This window comes from Bos taurus, chromosome 11, assembly GCF_002263795.3.
Source record: "Bos taurus isolate L1 Dominette 01449 registration number 42190680 breed Hereford chromosome 11, ARS-UCD2.0, whole genome shotgun sequence".
Lineage (NCBI taxonomy): Eukaryota > Metazoa > Chordata > Mammalia > Artiodactyla > Bovidae > Bos > Bos taurus.
This window is the reverse complement of record NC_037338.1, coordinates 24,182,026-24,207,468: the sequence shown is the minus strand read 5'-3', so window position 1 is coordinate 24,207,468 and position 25,443 is coordinate 24,182,026. Positions and strand designations below refer to the sequence as shown.

The window sequence follows — 25,443 nt, the reverse complement described above, 5'->3', positions numbered from 1 at the left end:
TATATATTTGCCTACCCCTGATTTAGATGAAGATAACAATTTATTCAGTGAGCATTGAAGAGGACTTACAGCTGCTGAGAAAAGTTAGGGGAGGAAGAAGTAGCTGAATAGATAGGGAAGCCTGGCATGCTGCAATCCATGGGATCGCAAACAGTCAGAGTGACTGAATTGAACTGAAGTAGTTGAACCGTGGTTTACGGGACTAAGATTAAAGCCTTGACTTCCTGGCCTCTACTTAAGATAACAAGATTAAATATGATAGGTTCAAAAGATGACCTTGAGTATATAGGATGGGAGTCAACTTGCTGGGAGGGAATTTGCATGAAAAATTCCTGAGTTGCTACTTTGCCTTAAAGTGGGAGGCCTTGCCTGCTAAAAGAGATGACCATCGTGGGCCGTATTGAAGGTTGACCGAGTGTAGATCAGTGATGTTCCAGTCCTGCTGGGTTGTTTGTGGGTCATATCAAACCTGGAGTGGGGCTGCAATTTGGATTCCTCATTTTGAGGGTCTATTGATAAATTAAAGTGCATCTGTTAATTTTTTTATTTTTAAAAACTACTTATTTGAGCCGAGTCTTAGTTGCAGCATGGGGGATCTTTAGTTGTGGCATGTGAACAATTCGTTGTAGCATGTGGGATCTAGTTCCCTGACCAGGAATCGAACAGGGGAATCCCCTACATTGGGAGCGAGGAGTCTTAGCTGGACCCCCAGGGAAGTGGATCTGAAGAGGGGGACCAAGATTATTAGGGACCAGGACATCATTGTCTATGGGGAATCATGAACTGAACTGGTTGTCTTTAGTCAGGAAAGGAGTAGGACTTGTATTTGGCTTAAGGGCCGTGGCACTTGCACACAGCAGCCACACAATCAGTACTTGACTGAACAATGTGCAGAGAGGTGTCAGGCCTGGGATAAAGACGAACTTTCTAGCAGCCAGAGTTGTCTGTCAATGCAGTGGCCACTTTGGTTACTTCCAAGCCTATGGAAAGTGCCGGGCACCATAGTGTTACTGGGAGGCACTAACATTTCCCTGTGTAGGAGGGAAACCAAATTTTTTGATATTCTAACAAAATGGGCTTTAAACGAAGATAAAAGTGAGTGAGGCCAGATGGGTGATTTTTATTGTTTGTAAAATCCAATAAAAATATTCTCTGTAGTGTACAGTGTCTTTGGCTGAGCAGGCATTCAAGTATTGAGGGGAATAATAAACGTTATTTTGAACGAATTGCTTGTATCATTCAATAGGGAAGAGGGAGAGACAATAACGTAAGTACTTGCAGATTTGCCAGGTGGTCAATGCCACGTGGAGTCGTTACCAAGGCCTTTCAAGGATGGAGGGCGATTCAGAAATGTGGAGCTTTATTAGGGGCTCTAAAAGAATAGTGCAGTCCTCCCTGTTACAGAACAAACTGTCTTTCTGGTCTGTTACCCTCTGGGTCAACTTGTGGAGCATTTGCTGTGTGGCAAGAATAGGTCCACACACAGTGTGCATTGATTTGTTTATCTTGCTTACAGCAGAAGTTCTTAACCAATGGTGACTTTGCCCTCACAGGGGACATTTGGTAATATCTGGAAATGTTTTGGTCTTCATAACTGAGGGAGGGGACTGGAATCCAGGGATTGGAGGCCAGGGACAGTGTTGTATACTCTAGAATGCACAGGACGGCTCTTCACAACATAGAATTATCTAGGCCCAAATGCTCATAATGTTGACATTGAGACACCTTGTTTTATTAGGACAGCAGCTGCTAGTATCATACCCCTTTAACAGACAGGGAAACTCAGGAGCTAAGTGACTAGTCCAAGGTCCTCCAGAGCTAGAAAACTGGATAATCACTGTTCTGTCTTGCCTCTTTGCTTATTTAATGATTTTATAATGTGTGTAGCCTCTAGGAAGTACTGTGTGTGGTTGGTTCTTGGAACCAGCATGAAAATGGGCTGTTTTCATTTTCAACTTTATACTTAAGAGATATAAAAATTCTTAGCAAGTAACTCAGTTCTCTCCTGACGAGTTTGTTTAGAAAAGTCAGACCAAAGGCCCTAAGAGGCTCTAGAGACCTGGGAAGAGAGGGCACAATCCATTTTCCTCATTGTCTATGGTACCCTTTTAGTGGGAGACGGCAGAAAAGTTTCCTGTTACCTGTGTAGGGAAGTTCAGGTGATCTTAAGAAATAGATAAAAATTCTTTTTTTTTTTTTCCTTCTCGCTGTGGTCCCCAATCCTGACACAACTCCCTGGCCAGGGATATGAATTTCTTCTATAAGTAGCTTGTAGCGGTAAAGTGTCCTAAGGTGCAGATGTGTTATCTGGAAGGGCTAACCTAAAGTAAGTTTCTACATTTGTTCTAGAGATCCCTCAGGATTCTTAGGAAAGGACAGAGGACAGGGGATTTCAGTGGAGAGAAAAGAAAAAGGGAAAGACAAGCATCATTTACTACAGAGGAAGGGTTCCTTTGGCTGGGGCTTCGGAAAGAATGGACATGGAACCATTTGCTTACTGAATTGGTAGGAAACTGCCCTTGTCTTCTTTCTCCATCTTCAGTTCTCCTGCTGCTTTGGCTCCTTCTAGAGGCAGTCTCAGAGACTATGTATGTGATGTGCATAGAGTGTGTGATTGACCTTTGAGACACTGATACCCAGTGCAGAGCCTGGCATGATTTTATTGATGCATCCATCCAACTGGTCTTTAATGAGTGCTTTGCACAGATCCTGGTTCCTGAATTCCAAAGGTTTAAAATCATGTCTAGGAACCACGTAAGTAAAATGAAGGCCTCACAGTATGGAGAGTGCTCAGACCAAAGTATACACAGGGGGCTTTGGGGGCTTCTAGGTCAGACTTGGATGGGGAGTGATTAGGGAAGGTCTCCTGGAGTAGAAGTTTCTTGAGTTGATTTTCAAAGGCTCAGATTTAGTTAGCTAGTAAAAGAAGTGATGGAAATTATCTCACCCCAATGGAATAGCATGTTCAAGGGTACAGAAAAGGAAACCTTGAGAGTGAAAGAGAATTATGAGGTTCAGCCATGTGAGTGTGGGGGAGGGATGGGAATGAGCCAGGGATGTGGGCAGTAGCCACGTCAATAAGAACCTTTGTGCCACGTGAAGGGCTTTGAACGTGGACCTGAAAGCCACTGAGGGCTGACATTGCGCTTTCAAAAGTGCCCTCTGGCAGCTGCCAGCAGAGTGCGTTGGAGAGGGGCCAGACTGGCAGTAGGAAATGGCGCTGCGAGCTTTTGTTACATTTTAGTTCGGAAAAGCACAAAGCACTGAGTTCATGACTCAACAGGAGCAGTGGCTAGGTAGGGACTGATTTGAGAAATACTCTGAAGTAGAATCTGCGTGGTTGATGAGTGCTTCTCTGCAGATGACAGGAGTGCACTTTCTAACTCCCTCTGAAGTTGGGTGTGGCCTTGTGACTTGCTGTGGCTAGTGAAATATGAATGGAAGTGCTTTTATGGTGTCTCATCAGAGATTGTGCTGAAATGAGATTGTTGATAAAATTTTTTTAAATGAAACATTTTAGCAGAATAGGAGATCAAACCAGTCAACCCAAAGGATATAAACCCTGAATATTCATTGGAAGGACTGATGCTGAAGCTGAAACTTCAATACTCTGGTGACCTGATCTGAAGAGCCGGCTCATTGGAAAAGACCCTGATGCTGGGAAAGACTGAGGGTAGGAGGGAAAGGGTCAACAGGATGAGATGTAGGATGGCATCACTGACTCAGCGGGCATGAGTTTGGACAAACTCTGGGATATAGTGAAGGGCAGGGAAGCCTGGTGTGCTGTATGTAGTTCATGGGGTCACAAAGAGTTGGACATGACTTAGAGACTGAACAACAACAATGAAATAAAAACAACCCAGGAATAGAGATCTTATGTTTAAATGCTCTGCAACCAGAAGACAAGAATGAAAAAGACCAGCCCTCCTGGATACATTCATAATCAGAATGAACCCTTGTGGTTTTGTTTTTCTATGGATCTTTTAGCATTTACTTCCTGTATTTGTCTAAATCTTAACTGGAGATACTCTGCAGTACAAAGTCACACACATACACACATTCTCTTTCCATTCAAGCCAGGATATAATGTTCTAAAAGCTTTCAAAGAGAATAGGACTGGAACTTCCCCGGTGTCCAGTGACTAAGACTCTGAGTTCCCAGTGCAGGGGGACTGATTCAATCCCTGGTCGTGGAACTGGATCCCACATGCCATGACATGAAGTTCACATGCGGCAACTAAAAATCGTGTGTGGTGCAACTCAAGAGCCCGCATGTAGCAATGAAGATTGAAGATCCCAAGTGCCGCAACTAAGACTTTGTGCAGGCAAGTCAGTAAATGTTTAGAAAAAGAGAGAGACTAAGACAGTTTCACTTGGGTGTGGATCTGCAGTGATGAAGGGGCATATACTAAATGATCGAAGTTGTTGACTTCTAGTGTTTCTTCTCTCCCAGTGGTTCAAGGTGTGGTGTTGCAGTCAGCTCGGCAGCATTCATGTTCTAATGAATGAGGGCTGACTTTATTTGCATCTTTCCTTTTTTCTCTTCCACATGATTGTCCCTGCCCAGTCACTTCATTGCTAACTGGACTGTTGTGGCAGAGAAAGAAGATCTGGCTGAATTAAGTTGATTTACCTGTTCCCCAGAACTGGTGGAAGAGATTGAAAAATGACCTGGAGAACAGTCTCCACATTTAAAAAATTCAGATTATTCTCTTTCTTAGCTGGAAAGAGCAATGTGGTGAGTTTTGACTTCCCAAGTAGTTATTCCATAAGTTGTGGAATATGTCATCTTGAACCTACTGCTGGAGAAGTACTGTAGAGCTTTTGATGGCTCATAAAATGAGATGAGTCTTCATGGTGCAGGGAGAGGCTGTCTGGGATACCTGGTCTGGCAGGAAAGAAAGAAAACAAAGGAAGCCTCTCAGTCATGTCCAACTCTTTGTGACCCCATGGACTATAGCCTGCCAGGCTCCACTGTCTATGGGATTCTCGAGTCTCCGTGAGCAGTGGCCAGACCTGCGGTCACGCTGACGCCTCGCTACACGGCCCCGGGGCCCGGAGCGGCCAGAGCAGCTCGCACGCTGACTCCAGCCCGGCTCCCGCTCCGGGCTCTGCCAGCGGGCGGGTGAGCGCAGCACGGCCCGGGCCGGGGGGATGTCGCGGCGTAAAAAATTTATTAAAAAAGAATATTAGAGTGGTTTGCCATGTCCTTCTCCAGGGGATCTTCCCAACACAGGAACTGAATCTGTATCTCCTGCATTGGCAGGTAGATTCTTTAACACCAATGCCACCTGGGCTTCCTGGTAGGAAATGGTCTTTGCAAAAATTCTCTTCTGCCATCCTTTCCTACCAACTGCCAAGATTTAAAGTCACCAGCAGACAGAGAGATGAGCTCTGGAAGTCTCATTCATTACCGAGATTCAAAGGTACTAAAATAACCACAAAGAAATGAGATTCCTTCTTCAGATTGCCAGAGGAGGAAGTGAATGATCTGTGACTCAGAGGTATCTCTTTCAGTTAATCATCAGATAAATCCCTATTTATCATCATGAAACAGGGAAGAAAAATGATATATGTGACATGGAAGGGAGGGAAATAGGCTGCGTGTTTCTACATGGGGTTGCTGAGACAGGAGTCCTGAGTTTTAAAGATGTAGCACCTGCATGCAAAAGGCAGGAATGACAAATGTGTCTGAATCATTGGTTAACAAAGCTGGCCTCGCTTGGCTGATGGCCATCTGCTGGTCTCTGCCCTTTCTCATCTGTTTCACAGGTTCATTGCCTGTAGGGAAACATTGCTTAGCTTAGAACCCTGTTCCGGTCTTGCCTAATGCTTTGATAAATCACAAGAACCTTGGAATCAGCAGAAGGTGACTAGCAGAAATCTCTTTTCTGCCCTCTGTCCTGCATCTGAGTTCCCTAGAAAGCTGGCTCTACCTTGGCTAGACTAAGACAGGAATGTTCTTTCCCAACAAGGTGGGAAACAGGGAATGCAGCTCTGAATTTCAAATGAGCAGGGTCCCCTGGCTTACCATGTCTACTTCAACAAGCCCTAGAGAAACAAACGACAATTGTGCTCATTTCTGGGAACCCTCATAATACTTGGCAGAAAAATTCTTTCTTGGTGGCCCTGCATGAAAGTATGTGTCCTTGGTTCTTTTGACAAGGCATTATTCTATGTCTTTAAATATAACTGTTATTCTTACAGTTTCATTGTTGTTGTTTTTCAGTCGCTAAGTCATGTCTGACTCTTTGCAATCCCATGAACTGTAGCATGCCAGCCTTCCCTGTCCTTCATTATCTACCAGAGTTTGCCCAAACTCATGTCCATTGAGTCAGTGATGCTATCCAACCATTTCATCCTCTGTTGACCCCTTTATCTCCTGCCCTCAGTCTTTCCCAACATCAGGATCTTTTCCAATAAGTCAGCTCTTCACATCAGGTGGGCAAAGTATTGGAGCTTTAGCTTCAGCATCAGTCTTTCCAATGAATATTCAGGGTTGATTTCCTTTAGAGTTGATATAACCTGAGGCAATAATTAAAGAGCATATATGGTTGTGATTTGTGATCCTGACCAGTGGTCTTTCCCTTTGTAACCTGACTTTTGGGTGGTGGAGGAGGTCTCTTTGTGATCTATAGCAGCCATTGTGAACCTCGTCTTGCCTCCACTGTGGTTCTCCAACGGGTTGATCTCACTCCTTGTGGCTACTGCTGCGGCTCATTTACTGCTGTGTTATATGCAGTTGGTCCTCTCTGTGCTCGGTTTTCACATTTGCAAATTCAGTCAACTTCAGTTTCAACTGCAGTTGGTTGAATCTGTGGATGTGAAACTTAAGAATATGGAGGCCCAACTATATTCATTGTATTCCTCCATTTTATGTAAGTGACTTGAGCGTCCATGGATTTTGGCCTCCTTGGGGGCTCCTGGAATCAATTCCCCGTATTTGGGAGGACTAAGGGAGGACTAAGGGAGGACTGTGCATCCTTTGTGGAGGGTGGTGGTTTGAGGATACTCAAGATGAATCACTAATGGTAAACTCCCAATAGCAAAATTATAAAGATGTCAGTGGAAATGGAAAAGAATCAATAGACTTGGTGACTGAACGGCTTTCGGTCATTTGTGGAACTGGAGTTCTATGTAGGCAAACTAAGGAGGAGCCTAACTGTGTAAAAAAGGCAAGAAGAGAAAATAAAGAAAGGGGTAGGTCAGAAGAAGAAACTCAGGGGAAGGAGATTATTTGAGGCACGGTGGAAAAGGTGATTTCTGATCTAAAATGGCTGTAGAATTGGTGAGTTGGCAATGAAGGCAGTCAATTTTGGGGGTCTGTTTGGTAGGCAGTTGGAAATTCTAGAAGGAACAGATTCAGAAGTGAGGTCAGTACCAGTGAGATAGGTTTAAAAGTATTTCATGTTGATACGGTAATAGTTAGGCCCAAGCGAGTAGATATGATTGCACAGAGAGAAGTATGCATGGAAAAGGACATATTGATAGCTTATGGTGAACAGCATTGGATTCGTGATTTCCGAAGAAGATTTAACCTTGGGACCAGGGACCAAGCTTGATCACTCAAGAGCTTTTGCATAGCAGAGTTTTATTACAGGATGAAAAGGAACAGAAAAAGCTTCTGACAGACATCGGAGGGGTGATGGAGAGTGCCCCCCTCACTAGTGTTAGCAAGGGAGTTATATACTTTTTAAATTAGTTATTACAGTAAATCAAAAGAGTGTCTCAAGGTTGTAAAAACCCTACCAGATCCACTCTCATAATATACATTCTAAGATATCAGGATTAATCAGAAGGTTTTCAGGAAGGAGAAGCTGTCCTCAAGCAGGATACATTGTTGTTATATAATCCCTAGTACAGAGCTTAAACTGAGTTGTTTGTTGTGTAATCATCAGTTCTGGGCTTAAAGGAAAAAACATTTTATGTAATTAAGGAATGTAGAGAGAAAAAAAAAGTTTGTCCTTTCCTCCTCCTTGAGAACCCCAGACCCCTTTCTCCTCCTCAGGGAACCCTGGGCTTCTTATCAACCTGCCTAGAAACTGACTCTCTCATCCACCCCACTCCCCACCCCCCTTTTTAGGAGAATTATGTTGCCAAGGGAAAGGGCCATCGTTCTTGTTCCATTACTACTTCCTGTTGTGATGGGGCATTGTCCGTAAATTGCTGAGGCAACATATTCTCCTAACCCTCATATTGAGGGTCTCTGATCCAGGGGCCCCAAGTAATAGTTGGAGGAGTCTGTGGCCCTTGTAGGAGGCTGAACAACCATTAGTAACTTAAAAGCTTTCAAATGCTTAGAAACAAATCCAGTTACACAGTTACAGATGCAGGGAGCAAACAGTAAAAACAGAACAATTAGAATTTTTACGATTAAGATAGTTTTCCACCATGGGGAGCTAGTTAACGTTTCCCAAAGTGAGGTGAGTGAGGCTTCAGGAGAATCCATAGCCTGAATCATCTTGTTCATGTGTTTAGTAAAGTGAAAGGGAATGAATATCGAAGCCAGATAATCATACAAGTGAAATACATATTTTGCCCAATGAGTTTTAAGGTGTGGCAGGTTAGTAGGCTTCTCTGGAAGTTCTGAAAATATGAAACCAAGAGTAAAAGCTAGACCTAGGGTGTGTCTACCTATCCAGCTAGGGGAAAGTCATGCTTATAGGTAAGAGCCACACATCCAGTAGATCCCGTTTAGTGCAAGCCAGCATGACTGAGGGATCCAGTCCCAATCAGTGCCTGGCCAGGCAAAAGGAGGACCTGGACTGGAACTGGAAAACACAGGGATGATTACATTGCGTATTTCTTGAGGCAAAAATCCCAATTGTTTCTAATCGTTATAATTAAGTTGTTGGCTAACTTCTGGGGATGGCTCTATTTGTTCCCTGCATATGGGAGCATTAGATAGTAGGCGTCCCTTTTTGGGAGTTAGCCATATGACCTCATCCCATATTTGATAAACATCAGGTAGAAAACCACCAGATCTAGACCCATCTACCTTCTTTTGTGCACCAAAATAGTTATTAAACCAAGATAATGTATAATCAAAGTTGAAAGTCACATTATGTCCATAGTTAAGGTACAATATGTTATACCAGTCCATCTTAGGATTGTTAGATGTCATCACAGAGTTGAAGAAAGTCCTTTCCTTGAAGCAGAAAATCCATCATGGGAAGTCTTCAATTGATGAGGAGAGGAGTGCTCCGCAGACCCAGCAATTAGACTGATTGTGGAATGCAGCATAGGAATGAGTCCAGGACAGGAAGGCACCGTCTTGTGGGTCAAACGACAGACTCAGGACTTTTGGAGTTACCAGAAGCAAGCCCACCTAGATTCTCAGGCCCATCTCAGTTCCTGGCTCAAACAGCGGCTTGTTTGACACAGGCTGGGTCAGGAGTTAACCTCCTGGTAATGTCTGTTGAAAAGCTAAAAGCTGAGTCACATAGTTAATTTTAAGCCTTCAGGATCTATGACAATATCTGTGCACAAAAACAGTCTGTCATAGAAACACCCCTTTCTTCTTAGGGGCAGTTTGAGCCCTCATTAAAGCTATAGGTAAAACTTTAAACCAACTGTCTTGTGTTTCCTGAGTTAGCTTACGCAGATGTCTCTTAATAATGTCATTAGCTTTTTTTCTACCTTTGCCAAAGATTGGGGTCTTCAGGAACAGTGTAAGTGATATTCTATTCCTAGAGCTTTCAACACCCCTTGAGTTAACAACAGCTTTGAAAGTGGAGCATTGTTGCTCTAAAGAGTTTAAGATCACACTTACATCATGAGAAGTCAGTACGGTAAGATTTTGCCCATTCATTAACCTCTGGCTTTAGTGGATACTGTTTTTGATGTGAAAATAGGTGAGGGTCATTGAGCTTGATAAAGACAGGAACAGCATTTTGTGCTCAACCCACAGTTTTTCCATCAGTCCACACTCTAGGATTTACAGTTTGTTCCATTAAAAAGAGCTGGTTCCATATTCATGAAAACAGAGGCCTAGACCTTGTTGGGTATATACCTCCCCAGAAGGGGTGAGGGAGACTATAGCATGATTAGAAACTCGTGAGAAAACAGCACAGAGTCCCAGTTGCCACTTAAAGGATGACTGACATAATGTGAGAGTTGGACTGTGAAGAAAGCTGAGCGCCGAAGAATTGATGCTTTTGAACTGTGGTGTTGGAGAAGACTCTTGAGAGTCCCTTGGACTGCAAGGAGATCCAACCAGTCCATCCTGAAGGTGATCAGTCCTGGGTGTTCTTTGGAAGGACTGATGCTAAAGCTGAAACTCCAATACTTTGGCCACCTCATGCGAAGTGTTGACTCATTGGAAAAGACCCTGATGCTGGGAGGGATTGGGGGCAGGAGGAGAAGGAGACAATTGAGGATGAGATGGCTGGATGGCATCACCAACTCGATGGACGTGAGTTTGAATGATCTCTGGGAGTTGGTGATGGACAGGGAGGCCTGGCGTGCTGCAATTCATGGGGTCGCAAAGAGTCGGACATGACTGAGGGACTGAACTGAACTGAACTCAACTGACATAATAATGTTTGGCTCATCCAGACAATCCCATTACAGTAGTGGATTGGGAGGGAAGTGGGTCAGGGGCTTCGGTGAGCACAGAGAAAGTTGCCCCAGTGTCCAAAAGAAATCGATTGGTTGACCCCCCACAGTTATTAAAACCTGGGGTTCCTCAGGTGTAATTAGGACGGGAACTTGTGTGGGGACCCCCGGGCACCTTCAGTCCAGATTGTCTTGAGAGTCTGACCCCTGGATCTATACCTCGGATGGCAGTCTCTTCTCCAGTATGGTCCTTTGCAGATCAGACCTGGAGCCAGGGGGTGGCTTAGATGCCTGAGGGCAATCCCACTTGAGATGCCCCTCCTTTCTACAGTAATAACAAGTCCATCTCAGCTGGGTTCCTCTGGGCATTTTTCCTCAGGCTGTTTCAGAGCAGATCTAACAGCCATTGTTGGGGCTTCAGTCTTTTGCCTGATTCTTTTTTGCCTCTTATTTTCCTCCTTATATTCTCCACCACAATATACCATCTGAGCCAGCTGTAACAGTTTTTCAAAAGACTGATTTGGTCCAAACGCCTGTTTTCGTAACTTACAGCAGGTATCTGGAGGTGACTGAGTGAGAAATCTATCTTTTAAGATCATTCCTCCTTCTGCACTTTCAAGAATGACATCAGTAAGTTTGTGGAGAGCCTCCCGTAGTCTATACTAGGAGTTTATCAGGAGTTTCCTTCTGTCTCTGTTCGATGTCAGCAAACTTAACATAGTTTAAAGTCTTAGCATGTGCTCGCTTGAGTCCTTCAAGAATACATCTGACAAAGTGGCTCTGTTATAGGAACTGCTTGGCTCCTAGTAGGAAGGAGGGCTAGTTCCCTCTTTCCCCTTATCTCATGTTCAAGCCATTCATCTCCAAAAGTAGCAGCTTCCTCCAAAACTCGAGTTCTTGAGTCAGGAGTCAGCGTCTGTCCCAAGACATGCATTCAGTTCTGTTCAGTTCAGTCGCTCAGTCGTGTCTGACTCTTTGCGACCCCATGAATTGCAGCACCCCAGTCCTCCCTGTCCATCACCATCTCCCGGAGTTCACTCAAACTCATGTCCACTGAGTCGGTGATGCCATCCAGCCATCTCATCCTCTGTCGTCCCCTTTTCCTCCTGCCTCCAATCCCTCCCAGCATCAGAGTCTTTTCCAATGAGTCAACACTCTGCATGAAGTGGCCAAAGTACTGGCGTTTCAGCTTTCGCATCATTCCTTCCAAAGAACACCCAGGATTGATCTCCTTTAGAATGGACTGGTTGGATCTCCTTGCAGTCCATTACATCTCTCCAAAGAAGGTCATAAAGTAAAGCTAGTCCTGTAAAGGCTTCTACGTACTTTCTGGATCCTCTTGATAGTCTCCACTGCATTTGGTACTGTTTGAATTTCTACTGAGACTGAGGCAGCCCCTCCTGGAAGGGTGCCCTGATTCTCAGCCTTTTCAGTTGGGGACCCCAGATACAGGGGCAAAGTAAGAGGACAGGAGGGAGCTGAATTTCACACCCAAATCTGCACCCTTAGGACATAAGTCTGACATGTCTTGCAGAGAGATAAAGAGCAACACATATGGCACTTCTACCCATTTCTCTTGTTTTCTACCAAACTGGTCTAGTTGTAAAACTGTATCATAATTAAGAGACCCTTCAACAGGCCAGTGTTCCCCATCTTCCAAAGGATACTGTGTCCATTCAGTGTCACAGAAGAAGGTCACGTGTCTTTTTAAATTCTGGGGATCAAACTTGTCCTAGTTTTATTTATTTATTTATTTTTAAAATATAAATTTATTTATTTTAATTGGAGGTTAATTACTTTACAATATTGTATTGGTTTTGCCCTACATCAACGTGAATCCGCCACAGGTATACACGTGTTCCCCATCCTGAACCCCCCTCCCTCCTCCCTCCCCGTACCATCCTTCTGGGTCATCCCAGTGCACCAGCCCCAAGCATCTAGTATCATTCATTGAACCTGGACTGGTGATTCATTTCATATATGATATTATACATGTTCCAATGCCATTCTCCCAAATCATCCCACCCTCTCCCTCTCCCACAGAGTCCAAAAGACTGTTCTATACATCTGTGTCTCTTTTGCTGTCTTGCTTACAGGGTTATCATTACCATCTTTCTAAATTCCATATATATGCATTAGTAAAGGAGAGGTTCTGGAACTGCTAGCTCCCGTCTGTAAAAGGAAAAGAAGTGGCATCCACAGCCATGGCTTTTTTCCACCAGAAGCATCCTTCCCTGCTCTAGATGTGGGTGTAGATCTCCACCAAAGCGTTCCTTCCCTGGTTGGACTTAGTCTGTCTCTTAGCAGTGCAGGCGTCTTACTCATCCCTCCTGGTTCTACCACTGAGGTGGGGTGGAGATGCACCAGGGGTAGACCTGATGGCATCCCAGATTGATTTAGTTCCATACCACCAAGACCTTTGTTTGATTTGCCCTTTTCTCTGATGCCACCCACAGTGTAACAGAGTAGCTTTCCCGGAATGTTTCCCAAGCTAGGACTACTAGAGGAAGCATCCATCTTACCTGTGCCCGTGCCCATTCCTGAGTACAGTCCTGACCTCAGTAGAAGCAGTGAGTCATTGACACATTACTATAGCAAAAGAAGTGGTGGAGGGTTGGCTAGCAAGGAAAAAGTGATTTTTGTCTTCAGGCTCCTAGGACCAATCCTTGCAGTTCATTTCCACGGAGTCCACAAAAGAATATCTAAGGAGTTGAGACAAAAGCCATCAGAGAGCCTCCAACGGTCCAGTAAGAGCTAGTGCTACCAAAGGAAGAAGGCTGTTGTACTTCCAATCTGAATAGATCCTGCAATTCCCATCCTGTGTCCTCAAAAACCTCACGGTCACCAGCAGCGCTTCTATCCATATAGACAGGAGGCACAGCCATGACAAAGACTCATTTTCAGGTCGCTGGCCCCTGAGGCAGGCAGCCAAGCTAGTAACCTCTAGCCTGAGAGACGTTCCTGGAGCTAGAGTTCCACCTTCCTGCATATGTGCTCCTAGTAACTTTCTAGCAAGTCTAGCAAGGCTAAGCACTTCCATACATGGGGTCTAAGTAAAAGTACACAATAACAGCATGGATCATAAGTCCCTTGGAAGTCTATGACCTGACAGATTAGGTTAGTAGTTCTAATTCCCTATGTAATTATGAAGTGGTCAAAGAGACCAGGAAAAGCTGACCAAGAAAGGAAAGTTCAGTCCACATGCTTTGCCCATTTCTGGCTGCTCCCTTGCAGGGATATTGGGTATCTTGGCATTCGCAGGTTGGATAAAACCCTGATAAGGCTCTCCTTTTTGGGGCTGCCTTCAGTCATTATGAGGCCCTGTGAAACCGCAGAGCAGAGCTCAATGAGCGCTTTGCACAGGGCATGTCATTCATTCACATAAGCACACAGTAGAGTTAGTAAAGTAAAGCAGAAAACTTGTGTACTGAGAAAGCAGAGAGGCTAGAGCTCTGAGTGTTCTTACCTTATTCTGAAGATCCTGGATGAGCCCCCAAGATGATAGCTTACAGTGAACGGTGTTGGATTCGTGATCTCTGAAGAAGATTTAACTTTGGGACCAGGGACCAAGCTTGATCACTCAAGAGCTTTTGTGTAGCAGAATTTTTTAAGGTATGGAAAGGAACAGAAAAAGCTCCTGACATAGACATCAGAAGGGTGTCTGTTATTGTGTACTTTTCCTTAGACCCCATGTATGGAAGTGACGGACAGTGCCCTCCTTGATAGTGTTAGCAATGGAGTTATACACATTTTTAATTAGTTATTCAGATCAGATCAGATCAGATCAGTCGCTCAGTCATGTCCGACTCTTTGCGACCCCATGAATTGCAGCACGCCAGGCCTCCCTGTCCATCACCAACTCCCAGAGTTCACTCAGACTCACGTCCATCGAGTCGGTGATGCCATCCAGCCAACTCATCCTCTGTTGTCCCCTTCTCCTCTTGCCCCCAATCCCTCCCAGCATCAGAGTCTTTTCCAATGAGTCAACTCTTCACATGAGGTGGCCAAAGTACTGGAGTTTCAGCTTTAGCATCATTCCTTCCAAAGAAATCCCAGGGCTGATCTCCTTCAGAATGGACTGGTTGGATCTCCTTGCAGTCCAAGGGACTCTCAAGAGTCTTCTCCAATTAGTTATTACAATAAATCAAAAGAGTGTCTCAAGGTTGTAAAAACCCTACCAGATCCACTCCCATAATATACATTCTAAGATATCAGGATTAGTCAGAAGGTTTTCAGGAAGGTGAAGCTGTCCTCAAGCAGGATACATTGTTGTTATATAATCTCTAGTACAGAGTTTAATGGAGAAGGAAGTGGCAACCCACTCCAGTGTTCTTGCCTGAAGAATTCCCATGGACAGAAGATCCTGGCAGGCTACAGTCCATGGGGTGGTGGAGAGTTGGACACGATTAAGCAACTAACACACACACAGAGATTAAACTGCGTTGTTTGTTGGGTAATCATCAGTTCTCAGCTTAAAGAAAAAAATATTTTATGTGACTGAGACTAAGGAATGTAGAGAAAGAAACAAGTTTGTCCTTTCCTCCTCCTTGAGAACCCCAAACCCCTTTCTCCTCCTCTGGGAACCCTGGACTTCTTATCGACCTGCCTAGGAATTGACTCTCTCAATATGAAATATTTACATTTGAGGACTGGGAGGAGAAGGGTGCCCTGGCCATGGAGACTGAGAAGGAACAGTAGAAAAAGGAGGATGTGAGGATGCAGGGGTGGAGGTGGGGGAGAACAGTTTAAGGAGAGGATAGCTAACTAAGTATTGCAGAAGGATCAAATAGGAGGAGGACTAAGATGACCATAGTGTTTCCACCTAGAAACATATTGGAGATATCTTTTCAGTGAAGTACTTGATCTGGAAGCATCATTCTTGGGAACTGAGAGGTGAACCAGTGATGGAGAACAGTGAGTAGTAAATGGTGTTTGTGTATGATGTTGATGGGTGGAAGGAGAGCTGTTTGATGTGAGGATGCATGGAAAAGGCATCTTTGATGTGTCTGCTAAGTTGTGTCTGACTCTTTTGTGACCCTGTGGATTATAGCCCGCCAGGCTCCTCTGTCTATGGAGTTTCCCATGCAAGGATACTGGGGTAGGTTGCCGTTTCCTTCTCCAGGGGACCTTCCTGACCCAGGGAGGGACTGAACCCTCAATCTCCTGCATTGGCAGGTGGATTCTTTACCCCTGAACCATATGGGAAGCCCAAAGGCCTCTTACCCTAAGGGATAAAAAGAGGTGAACATTCAAGAGAGGGTGCTGCCGCCGCCAAGTCGCTTCAGTCCTGTCCCACTCTGTGCGACCCCACGGACTGCAGCCTACCAGGCTTCTCTGTCCATGGGATTCTCCAGGCAAGAACACTGGAGTGGGTTGCCATTTCCTTCTCCAAGAGAGGGTGAGGGGCTGCTTAATGTGACAAAAATCCAGGACGAGGCATGAATAATGGGAAACAGCTCTTTTGTTTTGCCAGGCAAAGGGGGCCACAGCAGGCTAATGCTAAGATTGTGTCCTGACCGGGAGGGAGTAGTGAGGAGCTTTATGGTAATGGTTCAAAGACGAGGGCGTGATCAGCTTATGGACATTCTTCTGATTGGTTGGTGGTGAGGTGAGTGGGAGTCGGCATCTTTCTGGTTCTAACCAGTCTGGTGTCTACTTGCTTGTGGGCTGTGTACAGATAACTTCTTTCACCTGGTGGAGGTTTCAGAATCTGCAAAACAGCTCAAAAATATTGCTCAATATATATCCCTTGAGAGGGAACCAGGACCCTGCGCCAAGGCTGCATTATTGGTTTTGGTTTCTGTGACTGCCCTTATCTGCTCATCCCTTCCCTTCCCTGATTTGAACCTTGAAGGTCCCAGAGGCTGAATGAAACCTGTGTGTGTGTTAATCACTCAGTAGTGTCCAACTCTTTGTGATCCCATGGACTGTAGCCCACCAGGCTCCTCTGTTCATGGAATTCTTCAGGTGAGAATACTAGCGTGGATGGCCATTCCCTTCTCCAGAGGATCTTCCCAACCCAGGGATTGAACCCAGGTCTCCTGCATTGCAGGCAGATTCTTTACCATCTGAGTCACCAGGGAAGCCTGAATGAAGCCTATTTCCTATAAACAAGAAAGGGTTGAGGGTGGGAGACACAGAAAGATTTGTGCCCAGGAACCCCACAGGGTTCTACTCAGTTTCAAACCAAAGCCTTGGGATTGCTGTTAGCACAGGAGAGAAGTTGGGATTCGGCCTCCCTGCAGACTAGAGAGAGTCCAGAAGAGCAGATGAAGGAATGAAGTTACTTTGAGATGAAAGCAGGGGGAGGTGAGGGAGAGAACATTAAGTTTTTCAGTGAAGTAGGAGGCTCAGAAACAAGGGGATGGGGTATTTGAAGATTCGAGTAGGCTGGATTGAAATTGCTGCCATATGGAGCAGGATAGACAGTTAATAAGGATGAATAAAAGGATTAGTGAGCAGCTGAGGCGGAATAACAGAGATTTATAATGGAGCTGGTCAGCTGGCTTTTACAATTTTTGACAGCTTGGGAACAGGAGTGGATAAAATGGATGATTAGGTTTGCCCAGGGCTAGAAATTGGCAAAATTAGAGAGACTGTAGTTTGGGATAGATCTGGGAAGAGGACTTCAAGGTGTTTCTCTGAATCTATTGGGTTGGCCCCAAAGTTCAACTTTTGGGCCAACCCAATATATTGAAAAACATCCCCCAGGATGGGTCACTGAGAGAGGCCTCAGAATCTTGAATCGTACAGCACAGATGAGCTCACTAGCTCTCTTTCACTTGAGAACTTCTCCGAGAAGGTCTTCCTGGTAGGGTACCTTTCAAAGGTGCGATTTCATGGGAAGGAATGAGGAAAAATGAAGAGCCTTGCTAAGAGGGTTAGGATAGTATTGAGAATCAGACACATTGAGGACCCTGGAACTGCAGGGTCTCCCAGATGGAGTGGGCAGCTCCTTGGCCTGTAATCTCTGTCAAGAACTGCATCATGTAATCCTTTCTCTGAGGCTGTGAATTAAACACAGAAAACTCAGATGCGTGCCCCAGGTTGTCTGGTTTGGGAGTAAGAAAATGAGCCAGGATTCCAGCTGAGGTTTTTAGGACACCAAAGAGCACGAACCAGTCACTGCCCCCACACCACCCTCTTCCTTCAAACTATCAAAGGTTCCAGGAAGAGAAGTCTCTGGTTGGTCTTGAAGAGGTCTGGAACCGTTAGACCCTTCCTGTCCTCTGCTCATCAGGGTGCAGATTCTCCAACACAGTAAGCGTGGAAAGGAGTGTAGCTACCCTTCTGTAAAGCGGGCCCAGTAACCAGGGAGGTGATTGTTCCTGGTGTGGTGTAAATTCCTCATGACTCATTTTTTTTGGAGAATGCTTCTTCAAGTTGGCTTTTCAGCACTCTTCCCATAAACTTGGCAATTTGTGTCTAAACATGTTTAAGAATGTTCTGAAGTGTCTCTTGTCTACTTAATTCCACCTTCTGATTGCCTCTTGGTGGAAGCAGAATGGGTTAGAATTTGAGTAAGAGAAGGACCTGTTATTCACTTGCCTTCCTGGGGAGATCTGACAGAAGGCGCTCTGCACTGTGTCCCTGGCAGTGACAAAAGGCCTCAGAGAGGGGAAATGTGGTGGCAGCTGACAATGAGTGAGCTGAAGATTCTCAAAAAGGATGTATCCTGAGGGATCACGGGAGCCGAGGAGAGCTGCGTGCACAAGTAGTGTGGGGAACAGGAGCCTGAAGACAAATGTAGGCCCGAAGGCTGCAGTTAGAGGCTCGTATGCTTTAAAAAAACAAACCAGTGCCCCTGGGGCTGTGCTCTGCTCAGGCAAGGCAGTGTTTTAGAAGATGAATACCCGGCCTCCTTTCATTTCTGAGCTTTATTTTGCTCAGACCTGGGAATGGAGGCAAACAGTGTGAAGGAAAGACTCCTAACAGCTACTGTTGGTTAGTTTTTTAAGTTCCCTATTGTGGTAAGCAGCCTTTAAAATAGCCCCCAGTGATCTCCACCTACTGGTACTCAGGAGTGTGGGCTGGACCTAGTGATGTGCTTCTAACAGCTCCCCACTTCTTTCTTACACCATTGACTTGTTTTGTTTTTTATTGTATTATTCTTATGAACATGCTATGATATCTCCTGTCTTAAAAAAGGAATCTTCTCTTGAGTCCACTTTCTCCACCAGCTGCCACTTCATTTCTGTGCACCTGCTGTAACAAAAATCCTAGAAAGTGATATCCATACTCACTGTCTCTAATTCCTTGCCTCCTGATTTCTCCTCAATCTACTTAGTGGGGCTTTTTCTCAAATCCTTCCATAGAAACGGCCCTTATCAAAGTTACCTATGACTTCTGTGTTGTTATACCCCATGGCTGTTGTCAGTCTTCATCTTTACTTGAACTCTGAACAACATTTGGCACGTTTGTTCACTCCTTGCTCTCTGATACACTTTTCCTGCTTGGCTTTCAGTGTACCATCCTCTCCTGGCCATTCTTCCTTGGCTTCCTTTGCTGGTTCCTTTTCTTCTCTCAAATCTCATTATGTGGGAGTATTCTAAGGGCTCAGTCCTTGATCCTCCTATTTTTCTCTCCATATTCAATTCCTTGGTGATCTCATCCAGTCCCATGTCTATGAATGCCATCTATAGGCCAATGATTCCAAAATTGATATGTCCAGTTCAGATTTTTATACTCCAGATTCTTATGTCCATCTGTCTACTTGGCGTCTACACTTGGATGCCTAATTGTCTTCTTAAACTGAATCTGTTCAAAACTGAGTTCCTGTTCCCCTGATTGTTGCCAAACCTGTAACAGGTGTAGCCTTACCCATCTTAGTTGATAGCAATCCATTATTCCATTACCTAAGCCCAAAAAATTAGCATTAGATTCTTCTTCCTCTCACATTCCATTTTAAAGAGTCAGGGAAATCCTGAATCCTGTTGGCATTATCTTCTTCTTTTCTTTTTTTTTGAATTGAAGTATAGTTGATTTACAATATTGTGTTAGTTTCGGGAGTACAGCAAAGTGATCCAGTTACATATGTATTTTTAGATTATTTTCCATTATAGGTTATTATAAGGTATTGCATATAATTGCCTGTGCTATGCAGTGTTTATCTATTTTATGTAGTTTCTGTTAATCCCAAACTCCTAATTTTTCCCTTCTTCACTCCCTTTCTCCTTTAGTAACCATAAGTTTGTTTTCTATGAGTCTGTTTCTGTTTTGTATATAGATTCATTTGTATTTTTTTAAGATTCTACATGTAAGTGATATCATAGAATATTTGTCTCTGCCTGACTTCACTAAGTATAATATTATCTAGGTCCATTCATGTTATTGCAAATGGCAGTGTTTCATTCTTTTTTATGACTGGCTAGTATTCCATTGTGTGTGTGTATATATATATATATATATACGCGCACACACACACACACATACACACACCGCATCTTAAGCCAATTGTCCATTGATGGGCACTTAGGTTGTTTCCTTGTCTTGACTTTTGTAGAGAACTCTGCAGTGAACGTAGGGGTGCATGTATTTTTTCCAATTATAATTTTGTCTGGGCAGGTACCCAGGAGTGAGATTGCTGGATGACGCAGCACCTCTATTTTTAGTTTTTCTTAAAGGGCCTCCATACTGCAACACACAGGGATGCACCAACTTACATTAAAAAGTGTGGGCTCCCCTTTCCCCACACCTGCTCCAGCATTGTTATTTGTAGACTTTTTCATGGTGGCCTTTCTGACAGGGCTGAGATGAAACCTCATCGTGACTTGGCCTTGCGTTCTCTGATAGTCAGGTTGATCATCTTTTCATGTGCTTGGTTATCTGTACGTCTTCTTCTGATATTGAGTTGTATGAGCCTATTGGCCTTATCTTTAGGATCTTTCCGGAATGTGACCACCTTTCACCAGCTCCTCTGCTTTCATCTCTTGCAAGGGGCTCCTTGTTTCTACCCCTGCTTCTCTACAGTCTATTTCTGATATGACAGCCAGATAGATACTTTGGAGAGATTATGTCACCTCATTCTTAAAACATCCCCAAAGCTCCCACCTATTTCTCATATATGTCCTTTAAGTGGCCTGCATGATCTGATTCCTGTCACTTCTACGATCTTGACTGTTACAAAACTCCTCTAAGTGATGGTTTCCTCATCTGAAAAGTGGAGACGAGTATAATTCTTAGTTTATAGGATTGTTATTAGGATTAAATAATACATGTAACAGTAAAACATGGAAATAATGATTACCATTATTAGTAATTTTTAAATAACATTAAGTTTAATGCCCTTAGCTTGGAATATGAGTTCATTTACATCTTTTCCTACTCTTTCCCTATACTGTATTTCTCATGGTTCTCCCTTCTCTGCTTCTCTGTTTTCTTCCTTGTAAAATTTGTAAAATGGAGTTAAGTTCTGTCCTTGCTCACAGAGATGAACATAAAAGTCCTCTTACTGTAGAAGGGGTTGTAAAAATAGAAGATATTATCATCCTGTTCCCATGGACTTAAAATGTTCCTCTTTCTTGTATCTGCACTAATAACAACAAGGGACTTTTCTTTCAGATGATTTACCTGGGAAATCCTCCTCTACAGAAAACCCATGTCGGTTGCTCTGGCAACATCAAAAAGGGAATTGGCACCCAAAGAAACTGTTTAAGTACTGCCCCTGTGCAGATGGGTACTTGATTTGACAACTTAGAAAACAGCAAAGACCCTTGCTTCTCCTCCTCATGATACCATTTGTCCTTGTCAGTTCTGTTTGATTAATTGATGTTCTAGCAGAAAAGAAATGCCACTCACAGTGTGTTCTTGTTGGTGTCTGAAGTTGCTGAGGCTTGTTTCTCTCATTTAATTGAAATGCTTCCCACACAAAAGAAACTAAATCAGCTTGTTGGATTTCCAGAGAATAGTCATTCGCTCATGGGCCTAGAGCACAATCATCTCAGTGCCAATTGTGACACAAAAGGGAAATGTGTCATTATACAATCATCTTCTAAAAAACGTGGTATAATATTTGAATTCAGTACATGGTTGGGTCTGTGGAGACGAAAGATGTTGTCCTAGAACTTTGTGGATGGGCCTCTGGCCCATCTGCTTGAGGTGCCCTCTGTGGTTCCTATATGAGGCCTCCACTCCTCTTTATCCTGCCTCTTCATCTTTGTCCATCAGGGTTGTCTGTATTGTTGGAGCTGGACAACTTACGTCAGGGGAGGAAGAGGGAAGAGGTCCTGAAAAGAAGTGAGACTCAGCCATTTATAGGGATCACCCAGCCTACTGTCTTATTAGTTCTCTGCAGCCACGAAATTAAAAGACGCTTGCTCCTTGGAAGAAAAGTTATAATCAACCTAGACAGCATATTAAAAAGCAGAGACATTACTTTGCCAACAAAGGTCTGTCTAGTCAAAGCTATGGTTTTTCTAGTAGTCATGACAGATGTGAGAGTTGGATTATAAAGAAAGCTGAGTGCCGAAGAATTGATGCTTTTGAACTGTGGTGTTGGAGAAGACTCTTGAGAGTCCCTTGGGCTGCAAGGAGATCCAGCCAGTCCATCCTGAAGGAAATCAGTCCTGAATATTCATTGGAAGGACTGATGTTGAAGCTGAAACTGCAGTACTTTGGCCACCTGATGTGAAGAACTGACTCATGTGAAAAGACCCTGATGCTGGGAAAGATTGAAGGCAGGAGGAGAATGGCATAATAGAGGATGAGACGGTTGGATGGCATCATCTCCTCAGTGGACATGAGTTTAAGCAAGCTCTGGGGGTTGGTGATGGACAGGTAAGCCTGGTGTGCTACAGTCCATGGGGTCACAAAGAGCCAGACACAACTGAGCAACTGAACTGAACTGATTTTAAATTTGAATAGAAGTCTAGGGTATGAACAACAAAAATAAAAATCTGGTTCAACGAACAGAGGTAACAGAACATCATCAAATACTTTAAGGCAAAGTTGATCCATATTATATGTAGCAATTGATTAACTGTTACCGTATATATTGTATTTGGCTTCCCTAGTGGCTCAGTGGTAAAGAATCTGCTTACCAATGCAGGAGATGCAAGTTCAATCCCTGGGTTGGGAAGATCCCCTGAAGAAGGAAATGGTAACCCACTCCAGTATTCTTGCCTGGAGAATCCCATGGACAGAAGAGCCTGGTGGGCTACAGTCCATGGGGTTTCAAAAGAGTCGGACATGACTTTGCAACCAAACAACAACAAAAAAGGTATTAGGTCAGAAATTTACCTTAGCCATCTATTTGAGGGGCCTGGGTACTCTGGAAAGCATTATGCGTAATGATGTAGTATGGTAGGAGAAGCGTGACCTCCACACTCCAGCTTCATCACACCAGCTGCAAGTCTTTGGGATAGATGTTGAACTTCTCTGTGCCTCAGTTTCATTTTCTGCAAAGTGAATGATGTGATAATAATACTTCATAGAGTTGTTGTGAGGGTTAAATGAAATAATGAATGTGAAATGAATTGGAATGGAGTTAGATTCTTTGACCTTACATGCTTTCTGGACCACAGAAGGGTGAGATGCATATAATAAGTCCATGATAATGGGATTCCTTCTGCCTAGGTATAGCATGAAAGAAAGTAGACAAATAATATAAATGTAATGCAAATGACTGAGCGACTTCACTTTCACTCTTCACTTTCATGCCTTGGACAGGGAAATGGCAACCCACTCCAGTGTTCTTGCCTGGAGAATCCCAGGGACGGGGGAGCCTGGTGGGCTGCTGTCTATGGGGTCACACAGAGTCAGACACGACTGAAGCGACTTAGCAGCGGCAATGCAAATGATTAAAAGTGCTATAAAGCAAAATGACTAGGAAAACAAAGAAATGAGATGAATTTTCACTTAGGAGAAATCTGGATGCTTTGGGGAAGGTAGAATGAGTAGATGGAAGGAGAGGTGGAAGGACTTTCTAGGTGGAGGAGGAAGCAAGAACCAGTGCCTGGGGTCTGGAGAACACAGGCTATGTAGGGTAACCTTATTAGTATGGTTTTCCAGGAACAGTCTGTCTGAAAGAGTGTCGGAAAAGAAGTCTAGAGTCCAGTTAGGTTGAGATTGAATGCTGGGTGAATAGTTTGGGTTTTATTGTGTTAAAACATTGGGAGCCATTGAAGTGTTTTATTTGTTGTTCTTAGCAGGTGAGTGACAATGAGGTTCTCTGCTTTAGAAAGATGATTCTGGCTCTAGTACATCTGAGGAGTGATAGGGAGGGAGACTGCAATATTCTACAGGACAAATGATGAGGTTGGATGTAGGGGAGGAAGCAGATATGGGAGATGTTGCTGAGGAAGAATCAGCAGAATTTGGCAACTTATCAGATGTAATGACTAAGACTTGGATAGGCCAAGCTTAGATTAGCTTTAAAGTGACTTGGGAGCCTGAATGATCCAGAAGATGGACAGACTAGGGACCTGTGGTGGTTAAATGACTAATTCGTTTCACTTCTAGGTCAGTGCTGGGAAAGGTTAGGAGAAACTGGGCGAAACAGAAAACTGTCACCGGCCCCAGCCCCCTGGATCTGTAACTCTGGACCAGGGATGGGGAGGCGTGGCGCTCATACAGTCCAACTACTCTGGGAGATGAAATATGAGTTTCCAACCTTCCCATTTCTGTCCAAGGTAGGAATCAAATTCTGGCCCTGTTCAGTCTTCCCTTTGCTCTCCAGAAGCCTGTCTAAGCCCAGAGCTTTGCCCAGCCTTGAGTGGTCTGTGAGCGAGTTGGCTCGGACAGTCAAGGGGAGGATGATTCTTTGGTGTCTGCTGCAGTGCCAGCCCCAGAGTCCCAGCCCCAGGGCGGCCGCCAACATCAGGGGGCAGGCACACCTGTCAGCCAGGAGTTGGCATATAGAACTCAAAGAAGTAAATTTTTTTGATTGTTATTCTTTTCCCCTTTGGTTCCACTTAACATCATTATCTCGTTCTTCAATAAGAATTTCTTGAATGTCTGCCATGCTTAGGGTGAGAACATCATTCTAATAGGAACCAGACATTGCCCTCAAGGACCTTACATTAGACTCTATGTGCTTGATACCTTTTCCTGTTAGTAGAAAAAGAAGTGCCCTGGGAAAGTTAACAGTTGATCACTGGCATTATTTCTGGCTAGAGCCTGCTGTCTGTTAATTAGTCTCCCTTATTTTATGAACAAGAAACAGGCTCAGAGAGGAGGTCAGGCTCAAGGCAAAACTGGATTTAGAACCCATGTTTTCTAGCCGTGTCTTTTGAAATTCCTCTTTGTCTCTGTGAAGGTGAAAACCCCAGAATAACTTATCACAGAAAGATATTTAGCATAAAATTTATTTCTTTAGAGGGGGGTGTCAAGGATTGGTAATGCTAAGTTTGTTTAATTTATTTTATTTTTGAAATATTTTAATTGATTTTCGTTAAAATTGTATTGTACATATTTAAGATATACAATGTGATATTTTAATACATATATATAGTGAAATGATTATCATGACCAATTAAAATATTTGTCACCTCCCATAGTTACCTTTTTCTGTGTGTGTGTGTGTAGTGAGAACACATGAGATCTACTCTCTTAGCAAAATTTAAGTATATAATGCATTATTATTAACTACAGTCACTATGCTTTACAGTAGGTTTCTAAAACGTGCTCATCTTTTAACTGAAAAGTTTGAACCCTTTGATCAATATCTCCCCTTTTCACCCACAACTAGCCTCTGGTAACCTCCATTCTAGTCTCTGTTTCTATGAGTTTAACTTGTTTTTTTCCTTAGATTCCTAGTATAAGTGAGACTATGCAGTATTTGCAATATTGTCTTTCTCTGTCTATTTTACTTAATACAATGTCCTCCAGGCTCATCCATGTTGTCCCAAATAGTACAATTTCCTTCTTTTTTAAAGGCTGAATAATATTT

The 25,443-nt window shown here is 43.8% G+C and overlaps 1 long non-coding RNA gene and 1 other non-coding gene across 3 annotated transcripts in view; both read left to right on the top strand.

Moving 5' to 3' along the window:
- The window catches only part of LOC112448761 (uncharacterized), a 244,102-nt gene that overhangs the window by 7,628 nt on the left and 211,031 nt on the right, over window positions 1-25,443 (top strand). The gene's annotated exons all lie outside the window — the stretch shown is intronic.
- On the top strand, window positions 5,047-5,122 carry MIR12030 (microRNA mir-12030). The gene has a single exon (NR_162392.1). It is a non-coding gene; the product is annotated as a microRNA mir-12030 (primary transcript).